Source organism: Rattus rattus, chromosome 1, assembly GCF_011064425.1.
Source record: "Rattus rattus isolate New Zealand chromosome 1, Rrattus_CSIRO_v1, whole genome shotgun sequence".
In the NCBI taxonomy this organism is placed as follows: Eukaryota; Metazoa; Chordata; class Mammalia; order Rodentia; family Muridae; genus Rattus; species Rattus rattus.
In genome coordinates this window covers 170,703,155-170,726,657 of record NC_046154.1, presented here as the reverse complement: position 1 = coordinate 170,726,657, position 23,503 = coordinate 170,703,155, and positions in this window count along the sequence as shown.

Sequence of the window (23,503 nt, the reverse complement as noted above, 5' to 3'; positions counted from 1 at the left end):
AGCATAGAGTCCACACCAAATTATATACCTTTCGGGAACAATCTCAACTCTTTTTTTTTTTTTTTTTTTGTAGTTGCCAGCATTCTTTCAAAAGTGATTGGACCTTTCACCATTTAATAACCAAAGATTTATATTTGACACAGTGTATCTCTATCACAAGACAAAGGGACACAAGAAAACGGATATCACACATTGCTTTGCCCTAAGTGTTGGGTGTAATCTGTAGTACTCTGATCTTTCTTTTCCTTTTCTGTGCTGCTCAACTTTTGTATATTAAGCATCATTGATGCTTAACAGTGAAAGGAAAAGGCCATCTTCACTTTGAAAAAAAAGGTTTTTTTTCTGGTAAAAAAGAAGTATCTAGGCCTTCTCTGAAATATACTGGTTGTATAAGAAATAAAGAGGAATGCATGTAGCAGTTTCAATATTCTTGTTCTCATCAGGAGGGCATAGTCTTCATAGGTGCCCATCATAGAAACAGAGATGCATATTCACATACATACAAAACACACACAGAGCACACCTAGAGACATGCATATGCACAGATATACACAAATGCTTATAAATACATAGACATACATATGTATATGTGCATAAACATACATGCACACACATGCACAAGCAGAAACACAAATGCACACATGTGCACAAAACAAACACATACACAACCACATATGTTTGTATGGAGAAACACGAATACATGTAGATGCATATACTTGAATACATGTGACAGTGTATACATACCCATGCACATATGACATCTCCATATATACATGCCATGTATACATGCACCTTCACACATGCTATAATACTCACCTGTGAACACACAGATACACACTAATATACATATATATGCAGGCATTCATATACATATATATATATATATCCACAGAAGCACACATATATACATTCATACACAAACACACAGGTATATACACATGCATGTACATATGCATGTGTGCAAAATATAAATATGCATCCATTTACATGTACTCTGGCACATCTGCACACATGGTCACATCACAGTGTGCACATACATGTATGTACATGAATATTATAGTTGCACACACACATACATGAAAATGCTGAAAATGATATTCTGAGAATAGAAAGAAAGAATTTTTGAAACCTCTTACATTCTTTCCTCCTTAAATAAGACTAATGTGTGACTTAGCATGCTGTCCTTCTCTAAGGTAACAAAACAAAGGACAGTAATGGAGAAAGCTGGACATTTGGTTCAGGTGTTTGAAGGAACTTTTCTCTTTTCTGCAAATAAAGAGATTAGCATACATCATAAGGGTAGTTGAGATCTCCAACGGTTTACTTAAGATCACCTCATATGGCAATTCTGACATGATTAGGGAGAATGGCTTGCAGGAAAGTGTCGTTAAACAGTGACTCTTTTCTATTTGCTTTCTGTTCATTTGCTCAATAATTTCTTTATTTTTACAGCTATCTGTGAGTGAAACACCTACCACGTTCTACGTACACAATATGACAGTGAACAGGACAGATGTGACGGCTTCAAATAAAATAGTAAGAATCAATATCAAACCCCTCCAGAAAAATGTTGATGAAGAATAGTTTCTAAAAGCTAAAAAAAAAAATTCACAGCACGCATCATCTGCTTCTTGAATTATTATGTCAATTTCATGAAAAAGAAAGGACACTTGTTCTTCCAAAAACAGTGTCATGAGGGTGTGGCATAGTAAAATAAGAGAGGACTAAGGTCAAGCATTTCTTTTTCTATCTAGTAATTCCTCCTCTTTTTTTTTTTTTCTTTTTGTGGATTTGTTTGTTTGGTGGTTTGATTTTTGGTTTGGTTTGGGCATTTTGGTTGGTTGTGTGGTTGTTTGGTTGTTTGGTTGGGGTTTCTTGGTTTTGGAGGGCATTGGGTTTTTTTGGGGGGGATGGGTTGTGAGGGTCATTTGGTTCTTCATCTGTTTGTGTGTTTTGAGACACTGTGCATCCCCAGTTGGTCTGGGTAGGTCAGGCTGGCCTCTGCCTCACAGAGATCCACCTGCCTCTGCCTCCCCAGTCCTGGGATTAAAGTCATCTGCCAACACACCTGGATAAATTCCTCCTTTCAACAACAAAATTGCCTTAAACATCTATTTGACGATGGGCATTTTATACAATATGGAAGAACAGCAGTGGAAGCACTGATACCCCTCCCCCCCCATTCTGCTCAAGCTCTGTGTCTTAGTTAGGGTTTTATTGCTGTGAACAGACACCATGACCAATGTAAGTTTTATAAAGGTCAACATTTAATTGGGGCTGGCTTACAGGTTCAGAGGTTCAGTCCATTATCATCAAGGTGGGAACATGGCAGCATCCAGGCAGGCATGGTGCAGGAGGAGCTGAGTTCTACATCTTCACCTGAAGGAAGCCAGGAACAGCTTGAGCATCCCCAGGCAGCTAGGGGGAGGGTCTTCAAGCCCACCCCCATAGTGACACACCTACTCCAACAAGGCCACACCTTCTAATAATGCCACTCCCTGCCAAGCATATGCAAACCATCACACTCTGTATTCTGAAGAATCACTGTAATATTCATAATTAAATAGTAACCTTAATTAAAGACTCAAAATCTCTTTTAAAAAAATGGGACCCTGGGTGACTTTTCCCCATTTTCATTCTGAAATAGTGCCTTTTTTAAAAAAAAATCAATTCTAATTTCAAGGACTCACTTGGCCAGAGACTCCTTCATCACTGTAACCCTTGAAAATCAAGAGTTCTTTGCGTCATGTTAAATGTCCTGTGGTTTTAAAATGGATGCCAATGCTGGCTTAATCACATGGGAAAGGGTCTCTTTGCTGCAAGACATCTTAGAAACATTAATACTCTACTGTGTGCCATGAGTGTCCAACAGACAGCGTTTCCCTCCAAATATGTGATCCGGGCTACTCATCTCAGAGAAGTAAATCTGACCTTGCAGAGTGTCTCACCTGTTCTACTTTTTTCTCCAATACATAAGTTGAAAGAAATAGGAGAAAAAAGGGCACTCATTTCCCGGCCTCCCTTGCTGTCAGTATGGCTAAGTAGCAATTCAAGTACAGAAGACACAGACAGATGTTCTGAGGAGCATTTTCCCTCCAGTCTTCCTGCTTCTCTTCATCCTGCTAGAGTAGTGATGCAGGGTAGGAGGTGTGGCAGCCATCATGCATTCTGTTAAGGACAGAACATAGGAAGGTGAGAGGTCCCTGCTTCTATAAGGGTGTCACCGCTCTAAGAATCAGCCCTTGATTTTCCATTGGAAGACCAAACTCCTTTTTAAATTATGCTTTACATTTCTGAGATTATAATATAAATACATTATCTCCCTTCCCCTTTGCTCTCTCTATAGGCAACTAGGAAATGCTGAGAGCGGCAGGAATCATTTTCCTCCCAGGGAAGACCGTACCTACTGGTTGCCCAATACCAAATGGTCAGCCTAGAGTAGCATCCTTTTGCAGAGTGTGGCAGTTAAGGATGGCTTAGAACGCTTTCAAATACGGAGAATAAGCTCGACTCTAAATCCCTAAATGAAATAGATACATCGCCAGCCTCAAGATCCAGGAAATACCTTTTTTTCTATGTGATGATATTTCTCTTTTCTGTTTTATTTTGAGATTATAATAATTATGCACTTTTTAGTTTCCTTTTCCTACCTCCACCCCTATATACCCCTTCTTTTTTATTTTCAAATTCGTGGCTTCTTTTTTCATTAATCATTGTTGTATATACAAATATATATATATAGGAATATATATTTACGAATATATGTGATTCATGAATATATATATATATATATATATATAACCTAAATATAACCTGTTCAGTCTGTATAATATTACTCATATGTATATTTTTCAGAGTTGACCATTCGGTATTGATAACCAATTGGTATGTATGCTCTTCCCGGAAAAGACCACCTCTGCCACATTCAAGCATTCCCTAGATTGCCTGTAGTTCTTTATGTAAGGTTGGAAGACCTTACATAAACTCTTACACATAAGCTCCCGAATTATAGGGCTTTGTGCTCCATACAATGATTGCAACCCTACTGAATATAAACATCTCCCAGACATTGACACTGTGGTGGTTTGAATGAAAATGGCTACCATAGCTTCACAGGAAGTGGAACTACTAGAGGTGGCATTACTGGAGTAGGTGTGGCCTTGTTGGAGTAGGTGTGGCCTTGCTGGAGTAGGTGTGGCCTTGCTGGAGTAGGTGTGGCCTTGCTGGAGTAGGTGTGGCCTTGTTGGAAGAAGTATGTCACTGTGGGTAGGCTTTGAGGTTTCAGAATCTCAAATCAGATCCAGTGGCACAGGCTCTACCTGCTGTTTGCGAATACAGATGTAAAACTCTCACTAGCACCATGGCTGCCTACATGCCACTATACTTCCTGACATAATTATAGTGGACTATAAGTGAAACCCAATTAAATGTTTTCCTTTGTAAGAGTTGCTACGGCCATGGTGTCTCTTCATATCAAAAGAAAATTCCAACTAAGACAACCACAGTTGGGAGGTTTGATAAAGGTTCTGAAAGTTTGGGTGTCTAAGTACAGCACACAGTCCACGCTCACTGCTTCCCTGATATCTCCCTCGCTCCCAATCATTCAAGGGTATTAAAGTGCTTAATATTCCCTAACATTGCTGTGACTTTATACAGCACATAAAAATATGTTTGTCACTTTCGGCTCTGTCTCCTGTGCATACCACAGTCTTCATTCCGATCACTAGCTATATTCTTCCAGCTCGAATGGCTTTCTTCGCCAGCACATGTCATCACTCTTATTAACTAACCATAACTAGGTCTCTTACTGTTAGTCATTATAGACTGGTGCCTACCTGGGGACTTCAGGAATTCATCTCTCCTTGCCTGATTACTCTGAACACTATACCGGCGACAACGCTAAAGGACATGCTTCCTATTCACACCCAAGTAAGTGGTTCTGCTGCTCACTTGTGTCCTATGCCAGAGGCCCATCTAGGTTGAGCACTGCCTCAAATAATGGTCTAGTCTTGTTCCTTCTAGAGCTTGATTTCTGTGTATAGTCCCTCTGTGCTCATACCCCCCCCATAGAAGTTTTCTTCATCCACCAGACAAATGACTCTCCAGCTGAGTGAGATTTCACATGCTTTTTGCAACATTTGTGGGGGGGGATTTTTATTTTTATTTTAACTGTTTGGGCTGTGTGTATGGCTATGCATCACTTGCAGGCACTAATCTCTGTAGAGTCTAAAAGAGGACATAAGATTCTCAGGAACGTTAATTACAGTCATTGGTGTGGGTAGCGGGTACTGAACTCCGGTCCTCTTGAAGAGCAGCCAGTGCCCTTGCTGCCATATCTCACCTGAACCGTCTCTCCAGTCCCCTGCATAGCCTTTTAAAACCACGACAGGGTTAGAGTCTCAAACCCATCTTCTCCTACAGCAAGCTGAACACAGATCTACTGAAGTACTGTCCACAAAATAAGGAGACCATTTATAGGTCTCTCCATCCTAAACATGCTTACATTTCCTATGACGCCACAATATTGTACATTCGTACCTACACGACATCTGACGTATGTTAGATGTTCAATGGATATTTCACTGAATGGTGGATAGCCTCTCATTGGTAAGAATATCATGTCTATGACAGCCTCCGTCCAAGCAAAGGTGGATTCCTTCTCTAACTGGTACTGTGTTAGTCACTAGTAAGATGAGGTTAGAACCAAACTCTTAACTGACTGCATAGTCATGGCTTTATCACTATACATTAGGTAACACATTATCTTGAAGAAATTGGTGGAATGTATATACGTTAAACTGTGAATGTTATAAAGATAGGAAAATTTTTCACTTGCCAGAAACTATATGTAAGTTATGGGTTGAAATATGAACTCTGTTAAATGCTACTGGTAACAAAGATACACCAAAAAAGTAATAGTATATATACAATGTATCTTTTTCCATGTTTAAACACAATGTATCTTTTTTCAGTATTTAAATACAATGTGTCTTTTCATTATTTAAATACAATGTATCTTTTTCATTGTTGCAGACAACAATTTGAAGCCTTCTCCAACACACAGGCAGGATGGATAGAATTTCACCATCAAGGTGGCTCAACCAAACATCCAGGAACTCCCCATAAGATTCAAAGGCCAGTCAGTCACATCTCCTTTTGCAGATTCACAGAAGGCTGAGCAGGCCACCTCGGCCCAATGCTGAGACGTCACCTCCACATCAGTACACTAATGTTAATGCTCGCCCTCAAAGTCCTTCACAGTCATACCCTATGAACTGAATCCATTCTCTGTGAGGCAATGTTAGTTCCTGCGGTCCTATTCTCTCACTGTTTCAAGTAATCTGCTTCTGGTGTATGAAGTGCCCACCTCTTGGTGGCCTTGAACTATCTCTTCCCCTCAAGGGAATGAGGCCTACTGTATCCCTACTGCTAAAACCATCCCATTTCCCCAAATAAGATGAAGTCTTTACCCTACCACAAAATACAGGGAGTCTCTAGATACTTCTTTCCTGACCATTCGGGCTACTGTACCCAGATACTGCTACCTAGGAGAGCTGTCCATGTTTCTAAGGTACCAAAAGTTGCCTTTCTATGAACTAGATTGAATAACTAGAGTGTAATGGGCAGCCTCGTGTACTTTGAATCCTCACAGACAACTTCAGTAACTAGAGAATTTGGGTGAAAGGGGAAGCATGGGAGTGGGCCAATCGACCTTTAGTCTCAGGCATTGTGTTCCCCAAGCAAAGCATCCCGCTGCATAAGAAAGAACAGGAAGTCTTCAGTATAAGCAGACTTTGTTTCATGGATGACAAAAGCCTAGCAAGGAGCAATCCATGGGCCAGACATCTACAGGGTCTCTGCAGTGTAGTATTTATAGATCTGCACATTAAGCAGCATGTTAACTTTGGACAGGGTTCCTGGCCAATAGCGCTATTGACCTATCAGTTTTTGGAGAGATCAAGCCCACCTCGCTGTTTAAAAACAGCAGCATTCTCATCAGCATCTAGTTGTCCCTGCTCAAATCTGATTTAAATTGCCTAGAAACAGAGATTGCGTGAGACACTGATACGTGTCATTATATGCGGCTTGCTTGTCAGACTTTTTTGTTTGGGAAAAAAAATAGAGTTTTGTTCAAATAATAAGATACAAAATGGAGTTGTCAATATTTCACCCCCTGATAAACATTGATAATTTTACTATCCACAAATAAAGCCATCAAGACAGATGCCCTTGGGCCACTGAAATCTCTCTGTATGAAATGTTATTTACTGGCTGAACAGTCTTTTAAGAAAAAAAAATGATTGTTTTTTTTTTTTAAGCCTCTCACAGGTGAGCCAACACCCAGAAGCTCCAGGCTGTGGATGAAGAATCTTGTTCATCCATCTGATAATGCTCCTTATAGTTGGTGGAATGCTTTGCTCCCAAAGAGACCCTTTTCTCACAAAATCATTCACACAACATTTCCAGAACCAATGGACAATTCTGTCTATCTCACTGTGGAGCTCTGCCTTCTCATTGTCTCTTCCACTCGATTTATTTTTTAACTGATTTCAGTATATGTCTGTGTGTGTGTGTGTGTGTGTGTGTGTGTGTGTGTGTGTCCACACATATATGTGCACAGGTGTATGTGCATGCATGTGGTCATTTGTGCCCAGGCAAGCCAGAAGAGATCATCAGATCCCCTGGAGTTAGAGTCATAAGCAGTTGTGATCTTTCCAGTATGGGTACTTGGTACTGAATTCCATTTCTCTATAAGAGCAGTTCATGCTCTTAACCACTGATAATTTTCTTGAATAATACTATTAAATTCCATCTCGGTCAGACCTCTGAAATTACCTTTGAACATGAAAAAGATAAGAACAGGATAGGACTTTAACTTTGATAATTATTGAACTCAATGTGGCAAATGAAAGGTCTCAAAAGACACAAAGATATAATGATTGTGACCTCGATGAGGGCTGTGACAATCTTCATGGTCCTATAGTCTCCTCTGATCTGGTTTCCCTGTCAACCCTTTAAGCTTCCTGTGGATAACTAAAAATATTAAATGAAAATTTCCATAAACATTATTTGTGGTGCTAGTTCTGAATCTTCAGATGTGAATAGCTTGGAGAGACAGAAAAATAAAAAAGGACCATACAGGGAGAAGAGCTCTACAGAGAGAAATAGCAAGACATGGGTGCTCTGAAAAAGAGAAATTGGAAAGCTTAGAGAACTTTAAATAGGAAAGAGAGAGGGATCCGGGATAAGTGATCATGTTATTATTTAAAATTATGTACAATGAGTGTATGTGTGTGTGTATACATAGTTATATTTCAAATAATTATACTTGTGGTGATAACACTCCCCGCAAAGAATCAGTCTATTGGCAAAAACTCTAGTACCAGACATGAGAAACTACCTTTTGCGTTGTTGAGCAGAGGAGACATAACAATATAGGTTATCATGATTTTCCTCAGTTGACTCCCAGGACTGGAAGTTAGGATGCTACTTCCAAAGACACTGCTCACTTTGGATACAGGGCTTGACAGATCCCAGACATTTCTGACCCAGAATCTTCCTACCTGAAGGATAATAATTCCTGAAGGTGCTATACAAACTTCTGATTGAGAAAAGCAATCAATAGATCTACCTAGATGTGCTGCCTAGAAACCACAACCATCCTCAAGAGAGCAAGATGTTCCCATGTACTCCATAGGGGCTCGTACACCTTGGAAGTAAATAACAACTCTCTAATTGGACAAAAGGCCCACTTAATTGGAAGGAAGTAGGGACTGATACTAACCCTAGCCAACTGCCCATGAGTTATTGAACTTAAAGGACAACCTACTACTGGCACATTCCTAAACCAGTATAACATTTATGCATTACAAATACTTATCATTATACCCACAGATAAATGTAGCTTTCATTCCTCCTCAAAGAAGCTCTTTTTTTTCAACAAAGACTATTACAAAATCCACAACTAGAAAAAATATAGAAAACTACTGATTGATCATGGGGTGCCCTACCCCCAGCTCAGGCAACATCACAGTAGTGGAAGCAGAAAGACTATAAGAAAGAGAAACAGGAAGTTGGCTATAAGATTTTGTCTTCTGTATATAAAACAGGAAAGCTTCACCCATGAAATTGCAGCAATATGGTTGTTCAAATAATGCTACATAATGGCAATATCAGCTGACATGCCAACATGGCTAGAAGGAATCACATAAGACATCACCCCTACATGAAGAGCTATAGGCAATTAATGATTATTGAAAGATGAAACTCAGTCTTGCCTAGGGATAAGCCCCATAATTGGTTATTCAAAACCAATGAACAAGAGTTTATCCCTAAAAGCATATACATATAAGCGCATTACATAGATTCAGCATGTTACATTTTATATATTCAAATGTGTGTGTGAACCAATAATTAAAGAAAAAATAGGACATGAATTTGAAAGGGATTGGGGGGGACACAGGAGAAACTGAAGGAAGAGTGGGAGATAACATAAATAAATACATGATATAGGGAATTAAAATTTGTTAATTCCATAATCAATTCAGAAGTTTTAACTATACACTGCTATGTAGTCTGATGAAACCTTACATTCCATCCAGAATGTAAATCATTTGTATCGTCGAAATGCCCTGCCCATTAGTCAGTTGCTTAGTTCAGAGTGTTTAACATAGAGATTCAGTTCTGTCTGTTTCAGGTTCCCACTGGGAGTCTCAGATGATATCTTTAAATATAAGGAGGAACTACTCTGTTATTCCTTTGCTATGTTTCCCCACTCCTGGTACTAATTTCAGCAACTGATAAATATCTTTGATTTTAATGCACAAAGACTAATTCTATTGCCTTAATCAGGATTGTTGGAAGGATATAGAGAAATTTCTAGAGGAAGGATTTGGCTGTGACTAGAGGAAACCAGAGACTATCTCAGAATCTACTTCCAATCCTAAGAACCAACTCCTCAGTTTGTTATCTCTGGAGATAATTGGCCCTTTCTACTACTCAGAACATGGGAACAAAAGCCAAATTCTAAACAAAGACCATTCAGTTGACCATATTTTGACCTGTATTCATTTTCCATAAGATAAAAACAGGAGACCTTGATTAACAATCCCTGTGTATGATGAGTAAATTATCATTATTCAAAGTAGAAATGGGTGTTGTGTCCAAAGTGGGGGATACATGCCAGAGAGCAAAGAAAAGGAAAAAGAATAAAGTACTTTAAGTTCTGTGTGATCTGAGTGTCTCTAGGGATCTTGCTGTGTCCCATCTCCCTATCATTGTGTTGAGGACTAAGCACAGGTAAAAGAACACATGCAGGCTTCATACTCAATACACACATACTTGATAGGTAGTTCCCACCTCCACTTCTATGACTACATCCTCCAGGAGTATGGGGGCCATATTTTCTAAATATTACAGTATCCTTAAAGAAGACTAGTTAACCTTTGATAAATAGGTAGATCAGTAAATGGAGTTAGTTATGTTGTTTTAAATATTTATATCACTTTACCATTCCACTCTTCCCCTCACCTCTCCTTATTCATTTTTCTTACTAATCCTCCCCCATCCGTTTCTTTCTTCTTACCTTTAGCCTGAAGTCATTATTTTTATATCATCTACTAAACCCTTTTCAGTGTCTAAATCTCAGAACAAAAAAAAAAAAAAAAAAAAAAAAAAAAAAAAGCCCACATCCACCATCCACAAAGATCTATGCAAATACAATACTAACAGCAATACAGGCTCCTTGATTGGATTCCCTATCATGAAGTTGAAGGGCATAGGCTGATTTTTTTTTCTTCCTTTAAATTATCTAGTGCGCAGAGTAAGAAGTATTTTGTTCTCAGCCATCCACCACAGTCAGAGAACACTCTATGGGCTTATTACAATCCCAGGATGCATGAGAGCTTCCTAGAGTGGAGGGCAGTAGCTTGAAGAAAGAAACAAAAACAAACCAAAAAACAGCAACAACAACAAAGGCCCACCATTAGAGAAACCCCCAAGTCAGACACAGAGAGGAACAGAGTAGACAGTCCATTTAATTATTCAAACTTTAAATCTATTTCCTCATACAGAAAGATCCTTCTTATGCCTGTGAGCAAAGCTTCTAGTCACAAGAACCAAACTATCCTTTTGTCCAGCTAATGACATTCAGTAGGTGCCACCACTGCTACTCAGAGTGGCCTCTGACATCTGACAATGCAAATTCTACTTACATTTAACCTACTTACACCCGGGGTACATGCTAGCAGGGAGGTCAAGTGAAAGCTTCATTAGTTAGCGTAAGTATTTCTCTTCCTTCTTTTAAAGAAAAATATCTGCCAAATAATGTGAGCTTTATCTCTCTTTGAAATATTGTTCTAGTGGGTTTATGGCTGTTGCTATTGCTGCTGTTGCTACTATTTTTATTGTTACTATTGTTGTTGTTGTTGTTGTTGTTGTTATATTAGAGGATTTTGTTTTGCTATTTTTTTTTTAAATAACTACTTCAAATAGGAAAAAAATCAAAACAAAAGACTAATCAGAAAGACAATACTAAATCCAGGCTTTCCAAACTTGAAAGTGTTTCAAGTCACCTGAAGATTTGATTTTAAACTCATGTTCCACTCCTGGGACTGGGCCTGGGAGTTTTCATTTCTAGCAATCACCTGGGTGGAACAGGGTCCAAAGACTTCAATTGGAGTAGCGAGAACCTGAAGAATAAGCTCTGATCCACGCAACTCGGGAGAAATCAGTCTGCTTGGAACTTTCTTTTTGCCACAATTTTTTTGCCACCTTCCTCACACATTCTATTTTCTTTCAGGTTGCAGACTGTGAACATTAGCAGATACAAAGACTCTTCCCCGCACTCATCATCCACACGTCCTGTGTTCCTGGGTTTCAGTTCCCAGCCTCATTTGGAATGAGCTCCGGACCTAATGTTACATAATTCTAATTTGCTTCACACCAAAATCTTTCATTCAAACTTGTAAGTCTTGGTGAAAGTACTCATGCTTTTCCATAATCTCTTTTCTAATCAACTCCATTCCACTGAGAAGGGTAAGGGCCAGCCACAGCTATGTGTATGGTGCTATTTCCTGTATCTACAAGTGTTAAAATTCAGGACTCGCTAACACACCCCACCCAAGAGTGAAGATGGTCAATTTTAAGTTTCGGTTTATACCACTTAACTTTCAGTTCTTCAACTTTACAACTCTGTTATATGGGGGGGGGGGTCCCATCTCTTTTGAGCAGTGGTCATTGTGTTCTCTCCAAAGTGAGCCCCTTTCTACAATGCAAAGAAGTCATTCCGAAGAATCTGGGTAGCCAGCTACCGCAAGGTATCATGTTACCATTGGTCTGAGACAAATACGCACACACGAACACACACATATACACACAAACACACAAAAAACTCTCTCTCACACACAAACACAAACTCTGTCACAAACACACTCACACACATACAAACTCACACATACACACAAAACCTTGCTCTCTCACACACCCAAGCCCACTCACATGCAAACTCACATATACACAAACTCAGACACACAAACACACAGACTCTCTTTTTCACACATATATAAATGCACACACACAAACTCACATATATTCTCTCTCACATACACACATACAAACTCACAAACACACAGAAACTTGCTCTGTCTCTCTCTCACACACACACACACACATGCAAACTCACTCACACACAAATTCACAACACAAACTCTCTCTCTCTCTCACACACACACACACACACACACACACACACACACACACACACACACACACACACACACACACACACACCAGTTTCTGTGTTAGCAGCTTGCACCATGTCCTTGAGCGATTTCCCAGAGTCCTCCTAGGACCAGAAGAGTTAAGTGCACAAGTCCTGCTGCCCTCTCACTGGAGTGGATTGATGACATGCTGTTTTATTTTTTCCCCTCCTAAGATGAAGCTTCTCACCAGACAGGGGGATCAGGTTTGTAATCCTTCTCAAATTCAGTTGAATTGAGTTTACTGATATGACCTTTGCAACAATACACATTTTTTTTCAATGACTGTACATTGCCTTTCTTCAGGGGATCTGAAGTTATAGGAACTCCAGAGTAGGTGGGAGGGGGAAGGGATGCTGGGGAGGAATCTGGAGTGATGGTGATGTTGTGTTTGACCTTCCAGACCAGAGATTTGTACTCCTGTGACTGAAGAGTTCCCGTGGCTATACAGATTAACACCGGAGAGGTTAAATGGCAGACCTGAATTGCATGGAGCAGGAAACTAGGGAATTTTTCAAGTCAACCGAGTGCTGTATTGAGGACAATGATGTCATCCATTATGGCTGTCTGCCATACCATGTCTCCCCAGAAGATTTTTCTCTGTTTAATGCCCTCTGCTCTAACACACAGCCATGTTGAGTTTCTCTACTCATGGGAACAAGATAGTAAACAATCCCGTAGGAGGCCATCTAATGCCAGCAGAGGCGCATCTGGGAGTAGACATGTCCCCTGTGGAGGGTTTGGCTACTGTCATTCGAGAATACAAGCCAAGCTGAGGATCATTACAGCATTAAGCTGACCCTACTGATTGCATTCTCATCACGAATTTGCTGATTTTCAGTTCCAGTCTTTGAGGGGAAGGAAAAAAGCATCCAGATTCTGATTCTGAAAATTCTGTCTGGTGTCATTTTACCTAGCACTCTCCAGAGCCCAGAGAATCCCTCCAAAGCCAGTGATCTGGGGACTTGCTGTTCTGCCTTAACACAAGATCTTCTGTTAATTGTCTCATGGAAGGCAGGAAGTCTTTCCCCCATCGCTGGATATTGTGAGGATTAAACAGAGGGGAAAAAAATTGAGAGAGAAAACCAATATATACAGAAATGCATAGTTGACTGGTAGGTGGATGATAAATGCTAGGTAGGTGATATAAGGGTAATAGATGAATGGATGATAGGTGGATGATACATGTATAGATAGATGATAGATTATAGATGGGGTGGCATAGCAAAACAGTTGAGTGATCTAGGGAGATCATAAATACTGTTCTCACAGCACTGAAGATACATTTCACCACTTCCATTTTATAAATCAGGAAGCCAAACCTTAGAGAAAGTAATGGAGAATTGCATTTGTTCATTCATTCATTCTTTCAAGCCATTTGATGTTCTGGGTTTACTAAATCCAAAGGGACAATGGAGGGTCCCCACAGGGCACAAAGCATTCTGCAATGGTGCTGCCTGCAGTTGCAGAATGTGCCAGAGTTCAAGTCTAGAGGGTGGTGTTCTGTAGCGCTGGAGTCCTGATGTCCAGGGACAGCTTCTGCTACTCAGCTGGGTTAATGAGAGTCCTACAGCAAATTAGAGAACATTTTCATGCATTAATACCAAAAGTGCCTGCTACCTATCTTAATACCTAATCTCATATTTGCCAATGGCTGAACTCTTGCAGAAGATCTTACTAAGCAAACATCTAGATTGTATGGCAGGGATAACTGTGTATGTGCTACGTGGGATCCTGTCCAACCAGGTACAGGATATCTGTCTTAGTCACGGTTTCTATTCCTGCACAAACAAACATCATGACCAAGAAGTGAGTTGGGGAGGAAAGGGTTTATTCCGCTTACTTCTAAGTGGCTATTTCATCACCAAAGGAAGTCAGGACTGGAACTCAAGCAGCTCAGGAAGCAGGAGCTGATGCAGAGGCCATGGAGGGATGTCACTTATTGGCTTGCTTCCCCTGGCTTGCTCAGCTTGCTTTCTTATAGAACCCAAGACCACCAGCCCAGGGATGGCACCACCCTCAGTGGGCCTTCCCACCTTGATCACTAGTTCAGAAAATGCCTTACAGCTGGTTCTCATAGAGGTATTTCCTCAAGGGAAGCTCCTTTCTCTGTGATGACTCCAGCTTGTGTCAAGTTGACACACAAAACCAGCCAGTACAATATCTATCTATCTATCTATCTATCTATCTATCTATCTATCTATCTATCTCTACATATACACATACATATACATATATATATATACACACACACATATATATGGATGTGTGTGTGTCTGTCTGTCTGTCCGTCTGTTTTCATCTTCCTTACCACGCCCAGCATCAACTCAGGGAATAAGTGTACAAGCTCTCCTGTGGATTTCCATACTTTCAAAGTAAGTCCAAATCCCCAAAGCTTCAGACTTATTATTAGAATAATGAATGAGTTGCAGAAACATGCACATTAGAAAAGAAAGACATGATGCTTGTCACTTAGAAGTCATTGGAATTGTTGGTGGCAAAGTAAAACCAAGAAGTTAAGAGTTAGACCTGAGGTATGAGCTGGAATAAGCCATGGGCCAGCACCCGCTCTGCAACTTCTTTATTTAAAAGACAGGTCAATGTTGAGCTCCTGGGTTCCTGTGCTTGGTCTGCATTGGGGACAGGGGGATGAATAAGACAAATGAGCAGCCTCTTCCTCACAGTCCGAAATCAATGAAGCCAAAGACTGTGGACTGTCGTCTCTGAAACCAAGAGTCACAATAAATCCTTACTCTCTTAAACTGTCTATGTCAGTGAGTTTGTCACAGCAATGAGCTATGGTGACAGAAATGTCCCCTTTCTCTCAGCCAATAACTGTTTCATAGCAGGATCCTACCCTTTAGCTCATCTCCTGCCATTGACCTATGATTTCTCAATTCTTCTCCAAGCCTTAACCATGCAACCAGAGCCATTTTTCTATCCCACGATACAGCTCCAGTGCATGGTATCAACTTGGCACGACCTGCACTGGGTGCTGGCTTTGTTGCTCAGCAGTTCTATTATTCTGGGCCACTGCTTGAAGTCACCTGGTTTGAGTTTCCTCATCTGAAAAGTAAGGTTTGTGATATTCGCTTCGTCAAAGGATCATTCTGCGCTTTAAATATGGTTTAGATCAAGAACTTTAAGACGGTATAGGAAACAGCTTAAAGACTGCTCATCAGTATATCCACTGCAGTCAGGCTTATGAGTTATCAACAGGAAGAAATCCTGTCTGCCTTAAGGAAGGGAGAGTTACTTTGGACAACACAAGCTGTATCCATCTCCATGTTCCCATCACCCCTACATTTCATACAAGGAGTTTGTGACACCAGCAGTAAGATACACGTAAGGCTGAAATCTCTGGCTGAAATCACCTGTCTGTCTCTGCCTCTGCGCTCGTAGATTGGAGAGCTTGGAACCATATTGCACAAAATTTCTCTGCCTCCATGTAAGATAAGGTAAATGACAGACCTGTGCCCTAGAGGTGCTATGGAAACAAGGTAACGTTGCAGAGGACTGAGTAGCTAGTTCCCAACCATGGGCGTTTCACAAAGCCCAGCTACCTGGACTTGTACTTGCCTAGGAGTGGAAAGCTGTGACTTGAAAGTTTAAATCAAGTGTGACTTAAGAGTTGAGCTAGCAGTGACTGTCAAAAGAGACCATGAAACCTCATTTGCATCTTCCCTGTGTTAACTCGGTCACTTGTGTTGACAGACACGCTGAATGGGATGGTGTCCAGAGGCCACCAGCAGCTCTTTCGCTTGGAGGAAGGTGTACTTTTTGGACTTAGTTGAAGGCAAGAGGACTAGGGGGAGGGGCGAGGATCTTCCATTGCTGTGACAAACTCGCTGACAGAGACAGTTTGCTAGAGTAGGGATTTATTTTGACTCTGAGCTTCAGAGATGACAGTCCACAGTCCTTGGCATTCATTGATTCTGGGCTGTTGTGTGGAGGAGGCTGTTCATCTACGGTAGACTGGAAGCAGAGTACAGGAGTAACAGAAAGGCTCAGGGTATGCTACAGAGGTTGGGGGTAGAAAGATTGTGAAGGCCAGAGGACCCAGATTTCCACAGCAAGATCACAAAGTAGCCTCTCCTTAAAAAAGGATAGGACTGGAGATATGGCTCAGCTGTTAAAGGCTTACAACCAGAGAGGGGAAGGGAGACAAGGGGGAGGGAAAGGGAAGGGAGGGAGGGAGGGAGGGAGAGAGAGAGAGAGAGAGAGAGAAGAGAAGGAATGGGGTAGACATCTGAAAAGTTTGGAAGATAATAAATATGATCAGGATAAAAATTTTCTTAGAATTAATTTAAACAGCTCTCTGTCTCTCTGTCTCTGTCTCTCTCTGTCTATCTGTCTCTGTCTCTCTGTCTCTCTGTCTCTCTCTTACACACACACACACACACACACACACACACACACACACACTTCTCCATGAACCTACTTCCCAAACAGACTCTATCTCTTAAGTCTCCAAAACATCCCATAATAACACAGCCAGCTGGAGACCAAGGATTTCATGTACCAGGCTGTGTGAACCTTTCAGACTGAGAGTACAAATGCAGCCAGCAGAGCTCCCACGGTCAGCACCTCCACCGCAGTTCTGTTCATCACATTGCAGAAATAAGTTGGGAGTCCTTTGCAATGGGTATACAGAGTTCAACAGCATTATGGAAAAGCAAGACAATACATCACTCTTAAGTAGAAGGGAGCACTGGAATCTGGCCTGGTTTGTAGGTAGGATGTAGGAGAGGGGAAAAAAAAAAAAGGTAAACATAATCTAAGCAAAAATCAGCAAGTTGTAAGGCAACCCCTGGTCAAGTAACACTAAAAGCAGAAATCAAATGAGGGAGAGCCTCCAGCCGCTCCAGTAGAACAAGGTCTTCAAAGACAAGCAAAAAAGACAGGGTCCTTCCACCCGGTGCCCACACACAGCTCATGATCTCTGCCCCCGCCCCCAACCCGTCACCGTTCATGAATTTGGGGGTAATTTCACTGCTGTTGTGATTTGAAATGATTCCACAGCTTGGTCCTATTGTTGTTCTGCGTGCAGTGAGTAAGGAAATATTTTTAACGGCATCTTTCAGGCGCCTTTTCCTTTGATTTTCTCCAGCTTAATGACATTATGGGGAGGGCTTCGGGGACCGTTATGCAGATGCACTTCCTGGCGAAGTTGCTGCTTCAGGAGAAGTCATTACTTTTTGTGGGCCCCACAGGCACTAGAGAGGCCCGCTTCTATCAACGGTTCCCTACGACAGTTACCTCATGAAAAATATGTTATGTGTCAAATTAACTTCGCTGTGCAGACCTCAGCTAAGCAGGCTCGGGACATCTCCCTAACGGAACTTGAAAGGTACCCAGAGTTTTAATTAAAATCAAGAATGTAATTGTGCTCAGTTTACTCCTCAGAGATTGTCTGCAAAATAATACGGAGCTCTCGCCCTTGGTTTCTGACAGAATAAATGAAACTTGATTTGTTCTTCCCTGTAATGTTTATTACCAGGGAAACTACATTTTAATTGTTGTTGACAAATATTCTGATTTATGGGGTGCATAAAATGGAACGCAGCCTCAGTAGCATGTGTCTCCTTAACTTTCCCCTTGCAAAATGTGGCTTCAGAAGGCTGTGCTAGCCGTCTATCATGGGTATCCTTTAGGCCAGCGCATATTAAAGCGAGTCACCAGATTGGATCTTGACTAGCAGAAAAAGAACCATCTGTCAGGAAGAGACATGAGCCGTGGGTGAACGCATCGCTACTTGCCAACATAGGGAGGGCACAAAGATCAACAGGAAGAATGGCAGTGTCCAGGGGACTCTATCCAGAAGCTAGTTAGCTTTTCCAGCATCCCAGTCATGCATTTTTAATTCATCACATGGCAAAAAGACAAGGCCCGCACTAATTGGCACCATGAAAAAAAAAATCCACACCATCTCAGAAACTATTCAGTCAGGGGGACTTTGTATCCCTTTCTACATGGACCCGTTTCTATTCTGTTTAAAGTTTGCCACTGAAACCCGCTGACATAAAGGTTCTGGAATTCGTGGAAACTAGGTTCCATTCAGCTCACTAGCTTAGGGAGAAAAATACTGGAGGTAAAGAGCCCTGCAGTTTTTTTTTTCTTCAAAGTCATAATGTACTAGGGAATTGATAGGACATCGTCCTTCAATTTATATATCTATATGGTATCCTTTCAATTGTATAGTCAGCCCTCCATGTAGCCATGGGAATCTGCACCCACAGAGTTAGCCAAATGAAGACAGAAACAAAAACTCTGGAAAAAAATAAAACAGACAAACAGTTGTGTCTGTACTAAACATAAACAGATTTTTCTTCTTGTCATTATCCCCCAAGGCAATGAACTATAATAATTATCTATATAAAATTGATACAAGGTTCAGTATTATAAGTAACCTAGAGATGAATTAAATAAAATATATCAGAGAAGAGCGTCAGATGTAGCTCATTGGTAGAGCATGTGCTATGCACGCATATGGCCCTGGCTTCAATCTCCATCACCACAAAATCAAAATGCTAGTTTTCTTAAAGTATGCAAAAGGACACAGTAGTTTATATGTAAATACTGTGTCTTGTTATAGAAGGGACTGGATCGTCCACAGATTTGGGTAACCATAAAGATCCTGGAATAACCTAAGGAGGCAGAGAGATGGATGCATGTTATAAAATCTTCCAGGCATTAATAAAAATGTCTGCTTATCACTAATCTGCTGATTCTATACAGTACAGTGTTTCTCAACCTATGGATCATGACTCTGGGTGGGAGCATTCAACTGACACTTTCATAGGGGTCACCTTAAGACCACTGGGAAACACAGATATTGACGTTATGATTTATAAAGCATCAAAATTATAGTTATGAAAGCAGCAACAAAAATAATTTTAGGGTTGGGAATCACCACAACATGAGGAACTGTATTAAAGGGTCATAGCATCAGGAAGGTTGAGAAACACTGGTATAGTGGGTAATTTTTTGCACATATGACCTTAAGAAAACTAGAATAATTATCAATTAGGTCTAATAACATACATTTAAATATATGCTAATATATGTGAGAATTAAGAGAAATTATATTAATACCGAGTGAGCACTTCTCTCTGCTAGATGTTAAGCTTCCATAATACATAAAATTGCTGTTCCGTTCTTTCTGTGCCTCACGCTAGAAAAAGCAAAATGGGTGCTAATGGAGAAACCTCAGTGCCTTGCGTAGAGCTGGGTCTGATTACAGACTTTGGGTACTTTGGGCTCAAGGTTTTTCTTCTGACTGCTTTCTCAAACTTATATTCCGACATACTTTGCTTTTATGGCATTTTTAGCTTAAAAAGCTCTCTCGGGCATAATTAAATCATTTAATGTTCCTGAGTGTTATTTTCCTCCTTAAGAAATGCAATTTTCTGTCATTTCTTTCATTTGAACTCCCGCGAGAGTGCCTGCCTAAGCGCGCACCTGTCCTTGGGAAGTTCCCGCTGATAGACTTCCTGTGATTGGACTTGAGGAAGCTAATGTGGTGCTGAGGAACAGGGGTGGGCCATGCACTGTGGGCTGAGCTTTACTCTTCCGCCATTCCCTCAGAGTTGCGGTGTGCAAAGTTCAAAGAAGAAAGGAAGGGGGAGGGCTCTTCTTCGATTTGGGCATTTTTAAAGTCTCACTGGAAAATTTCCCACAGACCCTTGAAACAACGGTGGTGATCATATACATGGTGTTGCCATGCACGGGGTCCAGAAGGAAATGTGGCGAGGATGGCTCGATTTAGCATCCTTATCAAAATAAAAGAAGCATCATACACAGCCGTTCCACTGTTAAGTCTCAAGCTTCTGAAACAAACACTACAGGATGCATGGCTTAAGCAACAGAAATTTATCTTTAGATGGTTCTTGTGGAAAAAGTCTGAGGTCAGTATAATAACAGATATGGCTTTTCCTGAGACCAGCCTCTTTTCCATGGGCCCTGTTCTCTGAGCCCATGTGTCCTGAAGTCTCTCTTGGAACATCAGCGATGTTGGATTAGGACCCAACTGTATGACTTTCCTCCACCTCCGTCCATACCTAATTCACACCTGTTCTCAGGTACTTAGTGTCAAAGACCTCAAAAAAAAAAAAAAATCTTCAGGGAACACAGTTCAGTTCTTGGCAGCTAAAAATGTAAAGTGTAGAAAGGACAGAAAGAGAAAAGCTCATTAAATATGTCCAAGATACAGAGTACCTTTGAGCAACATGAATGTATGAGCACCCGGCCTTTGGACCTTGCAATATCTTTCTGCATCTGAATGGGTTCTATGCAAAACTATAGGGCTCACAGCCCGAGACCAGGTCCTCGAGGAAGAAAAAGATTCAAGGAATGGAAAATCAAAAGCATATCGCTGTTCAAAGGACATTCCTTATAAATCTAGCCTCAAACTCATTCCAAACCCAGATTCAGATCAATCTGCTTTCAGCTACTGTGGACGGTGAGCATCTCCAAGGGGGGCTCTGTGTCCTGTATACCATGATGTCCTTGAGCAGTGGACCTGACACGTTCTGAGGGATGGGACTTTCCCCAGCAGAAGCAAGGCCTTTGTTAGCTAAGCAAATAAGTAGACTGTGTCACTCACCTTGAGTCCTGTTGGTTTCACCTTCTTAGGTGGGACTGTCTGAGATTCCTGACAGAGTGAGTGGTACTTGAGACAGAATGAGTGACAATTGTAAAGAAGATGAAAAATTCACTCTAAGATTCAATTTATTCATTCTTGGTGTTTACCCAAAAAGTATTTGCAGAACATATTAAGACATTAAAAGTTTCTGGTGGGGGCGGTGACAAACCATCCTTTGGAATGTTGGGGGTTCCACAGAAATGGTTTAAACGCTTCCACCAAACTCCAGGACACTTCAAAATGTGTGACCTCTCTTTAAGAAACATCCAAGGCCGTCTTTGCTCCCCTACTTGCAGATCTCATCTGCGTTACGCCAGACAGAAATGTCAACCAGCTCTTGATTTGAGCCTCTATTGATTTTCCAGTCGTCCAACAAACTCTCAGAAAAAGAATGGGTTTCCAGTAACAATCTAAAACTTATACACATTAACATGGAGATAAAGGGAAACCTAGTCGTTTAGGTCTGCCTTGTTACCCCTCTAGTTAATGGATGATGGACCCATGAAAGAATCAGGCCTACCCTTCCCTTTGATGTCAGATATTTTCTTAAAGATTAGCTGATTTTAAAACAAACAAATAAAAAAAACCTTGTCTCTCCCATGAAACATTTCACGTGTTTTATCTAAAAACCCAAAGTGTGGTTTCGCCCCGGGCTCTCTTTTGTCCTTATATTAGCCTTGTTTTATATTAACCTTGCCATACTTTAACAAATACCTGGTATGGTCAATCAAAAAGAGGGAAGGGCTCTGTAGTTTAAGTCCATGATCAGTTGTCATCTTTGCTTTGGGGCCTGAAGAGAGACTAACACCATAATTGGGACGTGTAGTAGAAGAAACTGGTGGCGTTATGACTACACAGGAGTGATTAACAACAGAGTTTAGCACAGGGGGATTGGGGGGGGGGGGTGACGACAAAGAAGCCACAGCCATCTTGCCAAGGCCAATTCGATTACATCTTCCCCCTACTCTACTCTATGTCGTAATGGCTCCCATTGCCCCCTAGCCGCCAGCACACCAGCCTTTCCTCTCTCTCCTCAGATGTACTGTTTGCCCTTTACATGTTGTTGCTACAGCTGAACTGCCCTTCCTCATCCATCCCATCGCCTCCATGAGCTAAATCATTTCCGCCCAAAACAGGAATAGCAGAATCAGTAACCCTGTCACAAGTTCACACTTAACACATCCACGGCCACCCCCACCCCTTTCTTTTCTAAGGGTATCGCCACTGTCATTGGCATTGACCCTTAATTAATGTCCGTCTGCCCTACTCTGCTACAGACTCTGTGGAAACAAGGCCCTCCTTGTCTTCTTTTATACCTCAACATACATATTCCCTGGTGCCTCAGAGGCCCTAATACCTTCTGTTGAATAAAGGAATGGCCTCCCTGAGCTCTAACGCTAACCATTGTGCTTCCAGGAACCTTCCCTGGTTTCATGCAAACCAAACTGTCTTCTCCATTAGGAAAGTTGGTCTTCCTGAGAATTCCTTGTGGGTGAACAGGAGCCAAGATCTCACCTGGCCACCAGGAGGAGGCCCACCGGTGTGCACGAAGCTCAGCGCATGACAAAACATAAACTCCAAGGCTGGAATGGTTTTTCCAATCTCGAGCTATTAATAATTTAGCAAAATTAATTCAAAACACTTCACTCAACACTGAAACAGAGCTGAGGAGGAAACGATGCATGCGCCAGTCTTCCAGGGTTGAATTAAATACTGCAAACAGAAAAAAAGGAAAATGCCATCCCTCCTTGTACAGAACACAAGTCCCCACTTAGAGTTTAATAGCTTTTATTTTATTTTTTTTTTGTCTTTCTAAAGATATTAAGGAGGAAACATCCAAGACACAAATAAGAATCTCTGCTTTACACAGGTGAATGATTTTCCATGGTAATAGTCATTTGTCAGACCTCAAAAAAGAAAACAAAACAAACAAAAAAAGACTGAAGGAATTGAATTTCTTCCCTTTTTTCTTCAGCATAAGGCAGTAATGAAGTCAAAGCAACGTTTGCAGTAATTATTATTATTATTAGGAGCAAAGACTGAACCAGACAATCTTCAGGGCATAGAATTAGCTCCTAAAATTTCCAATAGAGCAGTATTG